Source organism: Misgurnus anguillicaudatus, chromosome 3 (genome assembly GCF_027580225.2).
Source record: "Misgurnus anguillicaudatus chromosome 3, ASM2758022v2, whole genome shotgun sequence".
In the NCBI taxonomy this organism is placed as follows: Eukaryota; Metazoa; Chordata; class Actinopteri; order Cypriniformes; family Cobitidae; genus Misgurnus; species Misgurnus anguillicaudatus.
In genome coordinates, this window is record NC_073339.2 from 4029888 (window position 1) to 4039268 (window position 9381).

Sequence of the window (9381 nt, forward strand, 5' to 3'; positions counted from 1 at the left end):
ATCTCAATATTTTTTTAATATTAATGGAGGGTGCAAACCTGATATTGATTCAATGCAGTAAACGTTGACAAATCAACTGTTTTAACATTGTTTCAATGGTTTGCATGCTATCTGTTTCCTGCCATTTAACCCCCTAGGCGATTTTCATTGTTGGCAAAACACACAGTCAATAAATACATTACAAACCACATTAAACTTTGAGAAAAGGTGTTTAATAATAATTTAGAAAAAAAAAAAAAAAAATAAGTGCAACAAACACAACTGTAACATACACATTTTAGAGAAAATAAATAAAAAATAAATAGGCAAGGCAAGGCAAGGCAAGGCAAGTTTATTTGTATAGCACATTTCATACACAGAGGTCATTCAAAGTGCTTTACATAGAAATGAGAAAACCAAAAATCAAATATACATGAATTTTAAATATCAATTAAAAGAAAATAAATGTGATTTTAATAAAAACTGTTTAAATGTATGAAAAAGAATAAAGCAGGAATACAAGTTTAAAACTTTTAAAAATAAAAATAAGAATAAAAACAAGAGAAATAAAAATAATTAAAATAGTGCATATAAAGTTCGGACGCAGCATAGTGCTCATTCAGTAAATGCATAGCTAAACAGATGTGTTTTGAGTCTGGATTTGAATGTGACTACTGTTGGAGCACATCTGATCTCTTCTGGAAGCTGGTTCCAGCTGCGACTGGCATAATAGCTAAAAGCTGACTCTCCTTGCTTTGAGTGAACCCTTGGTATTTCTAGCTGATGTGATCCTAATGATCTGAGTGACCTGTTGGGTTTATATTCAATGAGCATATCAACAATGTATTGAGGTCCTAGTCCATTGAGTGATTTATATACCATTAATAATACTTTAAAATCAATCCTAAATGTAACTGGTAGCCAGTGTAGAGACCTGAGGACTGGTGTGATATGTTCATATTTTCTGGTTCTGCTCAGAATCCTGGCAGCAGCGTTCTGAATGAGCTGGAGCTGTCTAATGGTCTTTTTGGGAAGGCCAGTGAGGAGGCCATTACAATAATCCACCCTGCTGGTGATAAAAGCATGCACAAGTTTCTCTAAGTCTTGTCTGGAAACAAAGCATCTAATTCTTGCGATATTTTTGAGATGATAGTATGCTGATTTAGTTATTGCTTTGACATGACTACTGAAACTAAGGTCAGACTCCAGAATCACACCAAGATTCCTGACTTGATTTTTAGTTGTTTGACCCCTAGCGTCAAGGTATTCATTCAACTTGAGAACTTCATCTTTGTTTACAAACGCAAAGACTTCAGTTTTCTCTTTGTTTAACTGAAGAAAGTTTTGGCACATCCAACTGTTAACTTCATCAATGCATTTGCACAGGGAGTCAATGGGGCTATAGTCATTAGGGGATAGAGCTAAGTAGATCTGAGTGTCATCTGCATAACTGTGATAGGCAATTTGGTTATCTCTCATTATTTGGCTTAGTGGGAGCATATACAGGTTGAACAGGAGTGGCGCTAGAATTGAGCCTTGCGGGACTCCGCATGTCATGGATGTCCACTCAGATTTATGGCCACCTATACTTACATAATAACCTCTCCCTTCTAAGTATGACCTGAACCATTTTAGGACCATCCCAGAAAGCCCGACCCAGTTTTCCAGCCTGTCAAGAAGTATGTTGTGATCGACAGTGTCAAAAGCAGCACTGAGGTCGAGTAGCACCAGCACTGATAGTTTGCCTGTGTCTGTATTGAGGCGAATATCATTTATTATCTTTATGAGCGCTGTCTCTGTACTGTGGTGTGGTCTGAAACCAGATTGAAAAATGTCAAAGTAACCATTAGAAATTAAGAATTTGTTCAGCTGATTGAAAACAACTTTTTCAATGATCTTGCCTATGAAAGGAAGATTTGAGATTGGTCTGTAGTTGCTCAATACAGTGTTATCTAGGTTGCTCTTTTTCAGGAGGGGCTTAACAACTGCAGTTTTAAGGGACTTTGGAAAAGTCCCAGAGATAAGTGATGAATTTACCACTTCTAGGAGATCTGGTTCTAAACAGTTAAAGACACTTTTGAAAAAAGATGTTGGGATTGTGTCAAGGGCGCAGGTTGATGTTTTAAGATGCTGTACTGTTTCTTTCTGATGTTGTGATCTGACTTGTCCGACCCCTGCGCAGCTCAAGGATGTACTGATCACCTTTCTGATATTATTGATTTTCTCAGAGAAGAAGTTAGCAAACTCACTACATTTGCTGTCTGAGAGCATTTCACTTGGAATGTGACTTGGGGGGGTTGTTAGTCTCTCTATAGTAGCAAAAAGAGTGCGTGTGTTATTTATGTTGTTGTTTATAATATTTGAAAAGAAAGTCTGTCTAGCTTTGCCTAGTTCCACACTGAAAGCACGAAGGCTGTCTTTATAGATATGATAATGGACTACAAGTTTTGTCTTCCGCCACATGCGCTCAGCTTTTCTGCATTGTCTCTTCATATTCTGCACCTCTGTTGAGTTTCTCCAAGGTGATTTTTGCCTGCCATTCTTCTTCCTGACTTTCACAGGAGCAATATCATCGATTGCACTCTTAACTTTAGAATTAAAGGAATCAAGGAGAAAATCAACAGAGTCTGCAGATATGCTTGGTGTTAAAGATATAGCCTTCATAAATAGCACACTGGTGTTCTCATTTAAGCATCTCTTTTTGACAGACACAGATTTAGTTTTAATAGTAGGAGAGATTAATATATCAAAGAAAATACAGAAATGATCAGACAGTGCTACATCCTTAATAACAATTGATGAGATGTTTAAACCCTTACTGATAATTAAATCTAGAGTGTGTCCACAATTGTGTGTGGGTCCATGTACATGTTGAGTCAGATCAAAAGTATTTAAAACAGCTGTGACATCTTTTGCCATAATACTGTCTGGCTTATCTATGTGAATGTTAAAATCTCCAGCAAGAGCAAAACAGTCAAACTCTGAGGAAATCATTGATAACAGTTCTGTAAAGTCCTCAACAAATGCTGGAGAGTATTTTGGGGGCCTGTAAATAATGATCAGTAGAATGCGTGGGGTACCTTTCAACACAATACCTAGATATTCAAAAGACGGGTAATTCCCAAATGACACTTGCTTACATTGATAGACATCTTTAAAAAGAGAAGCTACACCTCCCCCTCGCCTAGCATTTCTGCAGACATTCATATAAGTAAAGTTAGGAGGGGCTGTTTCATTAAGGACTGTTGCACTGTAGCTTTCTTCTAGCCATGTTTCATTTAGAAACATAAAATCCAGGTTGTTTGTGGTTATTAAGTCGCTGACTAGAAGTGATTTATTTTTAAGTGAACAGATGTTTAAAAGTGCTAACTTAACAGTACTAATTTTTTCCCTAACAGAGATCTTAGTTTGATATATCACAGGCAGCAGATTAGATTGATTTGCCACACGGTTTGATACAGCCTTAGGCTTTCTATCATGTACTAGAACAGAAATAGAGAAAGATATAGGTACACTGAGTTCCTGCTTTTTATGTATACAATTGAAAGTATTAGTATTTTCATAGCAGAAACTCGACACACATCACTGAGAGCCGTTATCAGTTGTTTTTGGTTCACCTACAGCAGATGGAGGAGGGTGTGTGTCTTGGCGTTGTGTCTGAGACCGAAGAGCTCTCACAGGACGAGGAGGGGGAGCTGGGCCCACTGGTTTTGGTGGTTGTGGGGCTTGTCGTTTTCTGGTCGAAAGCTGGGGGCTCGCAGCAATAGAGTGGGATAGTTTAGTTCCAGCATAAACCAGTTCCTCCATTTTTCCGGAGAAGGTCAAAAGCGGGGATGCTGGAGAGAGGAATGACATATCTAGTGAGGAGGAGTCCTGTTTCTCTGATGTGACCGGAGGCTGTGATATGTAGTCCTGGTTTCCCTGGTTTTTTCCAGAAAGTCGTCCTTGGGTGCTGAATCTTGGAGCAGTTCTAATCTGACACAGTCTGACTGTGGTGAGCTCTGTGGGCATGACTCAGCTGAGATTGTGTCCATGAGCAGTGGTTGTTGTGGCTGCGTGGTGTTATCTCTGTCCTTGTGGGATATGTCGACGTCATGTCCATTTAGGTGCTGAAGAGAAGACCTGAGGTCATTCATACTCTGTCCAGGTGTGTGTGTGCCATTCAGGTTGAGTGGATTGGCACACACTGCTGAAGGATGATGAAGGGAGAAATAGATATTGTCCTTTAGCACTCTTGCACCCAGTCTGTTTGGGTGGATGCCATCCTGTTTAAATAGTTGTCTCTGACTCCAGAAAAGATTGAAGTTGTTGATAAAGTTCAGTCCCTTTATGTTGCAGGTTTTTTGCAGCCATGTATTAAGTCCAAGCAACCGTGAAAACCTATTTGTTCCTCTTGCTGGAAGTGGTCCACTGATGAACGGCTGAACTTTCACTGTTCTGAGTGTTTCAAAAAGTTTGTTGAAAACCCTCTTAAGGAGTTCAGATTGCTCTTTGTGAATATCATTCTTCCCCACATGAATGACAACTCGATTTACAGTCTTATGTTTCATCAGAATGTTCTGAAGTTCATTGTTTACATCAGAAACAGTTGCTTGTGGAAGGCAGCATGTAGTTGAGTCCCTGTTGTTAATGTTTCTGATAAGTGAGTCGCCCAATATCAGAGTTCTGGGCTCGGATGCGCTCTGCGCTGAGTGCCGCTGTGTGCTCGATCTTGAGCGGCGGTTAGCATCAGCTGCTGGCTGATTAGATCGGTGTTCAATCACATTTATCACATTTGGGGATTCCTCACTCATATTCATTAATATTTCAAATCTGTTCTCAAGATGTATAGGTGGTGGTAGAAAGTCAGTGTTTGCAATCCTTGTCATAGCTGTATCTGGGGTAGAGGAAGCTACTGCAGCAAAATGTGATGCTCGTGACAGTCTGATTTCTCTAGTGATTTTGGGTCTTGCTCCCTGTTTGTACCATTGATTGGTGTGTTGATCATTAGATTCATGGGACTCACCGGCTGTATGCTGAGGGCGTCCATGATGACGAAGCTCTGTTGTGTGTTCCGTCTGGTTTTGTAGTCCTGTAAGTAACTTTGTTTCAAGAACAGCAATCCTTTGTAAAAGTCTGTGGCAGTTTGTGCAGCAAGTAGATTGTTGATGAGGCATTCCTTTTTCTTATCCTTTTGAATGAAGGCAGCTGTGTTTTTCCTTCTGGAATGTAAGCTGATGGCGGTGGGAGGCTAGACAGATGAAAAATGCCACTTTTTTGTAATCCTCCAGTCCCGAAAGTTTAACGTTGATGCCAAGCTTTGTTGTTTGAGCACTATGCTGATTTGCTGATTTGCTGAAGTTAAAATTATAAGATAAAATATAAAAAGCGATAGAGCAAAGCGCGGAGCAGTAAGCAAAAGCGTCCGAACAGTAGCGAAGCAGGAAGTCCAAAAAATACTATTCAACTTAAATAAAATAAAAAGATTTTCTTATGAAATAAAATAAATATACACTTCCAAGATCTGGAGAGAAGTTATGCGTTTAATGCATGAGCACAACCTCCGCATTCATCTTCTTACAAAAGCGTCTTATATTGCGCCTGCATCACATTATGCAAACTGTTTTTTCAGCATTAATCCAGCATTTTTAGAGTTTGTGCAACAAAACTTGCTGTTTTGAAAAATTGCTTATGATGTTCCTCATTTGGAGTGTCTGCTTAATGAATAAATGCATGATGTATCTACGAAAAAATACAATGTTATGAATGTAAAGATGCATTCAGCACTACTCTCTTTTGTTTTTATTTATTTTGCAAAAGCTCTTGATGAGTTCAGTGTCTATACAAGTTCCCAAGAATCTAGTTTTGAATATTCAAATGAAGAAATACAACACAGGTTTCCAACAAACCCAAGAAGGAACAGGCAGGCGAGATATCTGATAAGGAACCTGTTTTATCAATCAACTCACTGTTTCCATGAGTTTTCCATGACATTTCCTCTCTACAGGAGCATTGTACAGATGAACTGTTTGTGACTATGACTAAAGTATAAATTCAGTACCTTAATATATGAGCTCTTGAGGACTTTTTACAAACTTTTTTAACAAACATGCAGAGCATTAATGATGAGACCCATGTTACAGACAAAACTTCCTTCAAAACTTGCATTATATCTTATGCACAACGTCTGTTATTTGTCCTATACACAACCCCTGAATTGAGGAACTTCATTCTACTCTTAAAATTGCTCTGTCTCATTAACATGCGTGTGACATTGTTCTGTAACACAAATATAACAGAAAACTATACAATGTTGCCATGATGTATAGACGGTTTCATCGGATGCACGTGCAGTGACGCGATTACACGCTTGGTCAGAACTTTCCTTCCAGTTTCTGTTTGTTTAATGGTCTGACTAGTTGCTGAAACTGAACTCTTGAACAAATACCTAATCGAAAATAACAAAAGTTTTGGTTTCCTATGTAATCAATGTGTTGTTTATTTTGCTTGTTGAACTAGAAAATGCATTTCGGGAGGAACTGCGAAAGTGTGCTTGCTCTGGTGCTGCCGAATTTGTTTTTTTATCTTGTGCACATTGGAGTGCCAAGTTCATGTACACAGTTTGGTTTCAATACGTGAAAACGTTCCTGAGATATGAAGAACTTCCTGTTTGGTGGCGTAAAAATTTTAGACTGTATTTTTATTTATTTTTTGATGTTGGCATCCTCACATTGGAGTCCCATGTTCATGTACAAAGTTTGGTTTCTATAAGTGAAAGCGTTCCTGAGATATAAACAACTTCAGAATGATTTTTTTCTTTTGATGTTGTGCATCCTCACATTGGAGACCCAAGTTTAAAGGATTTAGGCTGTTTGAGGCTTGGTCCAAGGATCATGTACGTCCAATTTTGTGAAGTTCGGACAAAATTTGTGACCCGTGAATCTTTTTTTTGGGTTTTCTGTTCAATCCAAAATGGCGGAAGAACCAGGCCGGAGTGGGACTCATTTTCAGCCCTGGAGTTTCATGCCTTAGACCGGCCCACTTTAGTTCACGACTGACTATTAAAATAATATCTTTAAACCCTCAGTAGTATAAGTCTGCAGTAGTGCACTGTTCTCTGCAGCCTTGCAATTCACTGTATTTTTCAAATATATAATTTCATATTCCGTGCAAATGCAGTAAACAATTATAATTTTTGCCATAATCATGCAGCCCTACCATAAGACCATAATATTACTTAAAGGGGACATATTATGAAAATCTGACTTTTTCCATGTTTAAGTGCTATAATTGTGTCCCCAGTGCTTCTATCAACCTAGAAAATGTTAAAAAGATCAACCCAATAACTTAGTTTTGGTAAACCATTTTCTGCAAGCATGTGAAAAATAGGTCATTGTAATTTGGCCCTTATTGTGATGTCAGAATAAGGTAATACCGCCCCCTTTATCTGCACTATCCAACCACAGCACAAACATTTAGTAGGGAGAGAAAGAGAGAGATAAAATATTTCACAACACAATTGAGTTTCAATTGCAACAAACCACCATCATTGTGATCAGTGGTTGCACTTCATCCGCTCATTTGCATTTTAAATGACACACCCAAAACGGCACACTTTTGCTCAGACCTAGTTTAGACTTAGTTTTCATCTTAAAAAAAATCTCATAATATGTCCCCTTTAAGTAAACTTATTTAAAAAACTAAAGGAAACAAACGTGTTTGTGTTTTCCTCTATATTTCTATTTCTAAAAATGTGTGAGTCTTGAGATTAACTGTTGGGTTGATAACGTTTGGAAACCCCTGATATACAATACACAAGCAAGATTTATCAAGTATGCATTGGAAACAAATGGAAAAAATCTGTATCTTTTTTTTAGTACTTAGATCATGTCTGTTGCTAAATAACGTAGGCCTACATTGTGTTAAAAAAAAGAAAACATCATGGATATACTTTTGAAACTACTTTTTTCAAATAAACTAATGAGTTTTGCATCAAATAGATTTTTGTTCCTCTTGCAATAAACGATGAATAATGACTATTCATAAAGAATTCATCTATGACTTGGATAAAAAAGTACGTTTTGTAATTTCTTTTCCTTTTAGAGGCCAGCCCGTTTGTATTAAGACACGCTCAAGTTTATTTTAAATATAGACGCGCGGCCCGCAAGCGCACTCAATATAGACGCGTCTGAAACAAAACTCGTGTTCAAGTAAGCGCTTTGAAAACCAGAAGACAGCGGCACGTCCTGCGTTTCCCATGCGTTTTAGATGTCAATGAACCCTAATGCAAGAATTCTTCCAATAAGTGGTCGGGACTCGGGACACAATCAACATGTGCAGAAAGCGGCGGGGACATCTCTCACCCGCAAATACGTGTCATCATCCCGGTGGCATGACAACACCTGCCCTCGTGGCCAAAAAAAAAACCAGACCGGCCCACCGGGAATCCTTCCGGTTCTCCCTATAGCCAATCCGGGCCTGGAAAGAACGACATGGATCCGTGACGTCATCTCCTCAAGCAACTAACACCGGCACTGCCCGAACGGGTCTCTGTGTCAAACGTCCTAGTCGCAGGAGCTGGCCAGAAATTCGGGCGGAATAATTATAATAATAAGAAAACTTATGAAGAACAATAATTGGGCTTTTTGCAAGCACACTTAATAAACTTTAAAGGGGTCATAGCGTGAAAATCAGACTTTTTCCAGTTTTAAGTGCTATAATTGGGTTCCCAGTGCTTCTATCAATCTAGAAAATTTGATAAAGATCTACCCAGTAACTTTGTTTGGGTAAGCCATTTTCTGCAAAGAATGTGAAAAATTAGGTTGTTCAGAATTCGCCTGTTTTGTGAGGTAGGTAGCAAGGCGAATTACAATATTACCGCCCCTTTATCTGCACTATCCAACCACAGCACTGCCATTTAGTGCAGAGTAAGAGGGAGAAAAGAACAGAGGTGTCAAATCCATGTGCCAGGAATAAAAGTCCTCTCCAGTATTTTGTTCCAATCACCTGGATTTAAAGGGGACATATTATGAAAATCTGACTTTTTCCATGTTTAAGTGCTATAATTGTGTCCCCAGTGCTTCTATCAACCTAGAAAATGTTAAAAAGATGAACCCAATAACTTAGTTTTGGTAAACCATTTTCTGCAAGCATGTGAAAAAATAGGTCATTGTAATTTGCCCTTATTGTGATGTCAGAATAAGGTAATACCGCCCCCTTTATCTGCACTATCCAACCACAGCACAACCATTTAGTATGGAGAGAAAGAGAGAGATAAAATATTTCACAGCACAATTGAGTTTCAATTGCAACAAACCACCATCATTGTGATCAGTGTTTGCACTTCATCCGCTCATTTGCATTTTAAATGACACACCCAAAACGGCACACTTTTGCTCAGACCTAGTTTAAGACTTAGTTTAC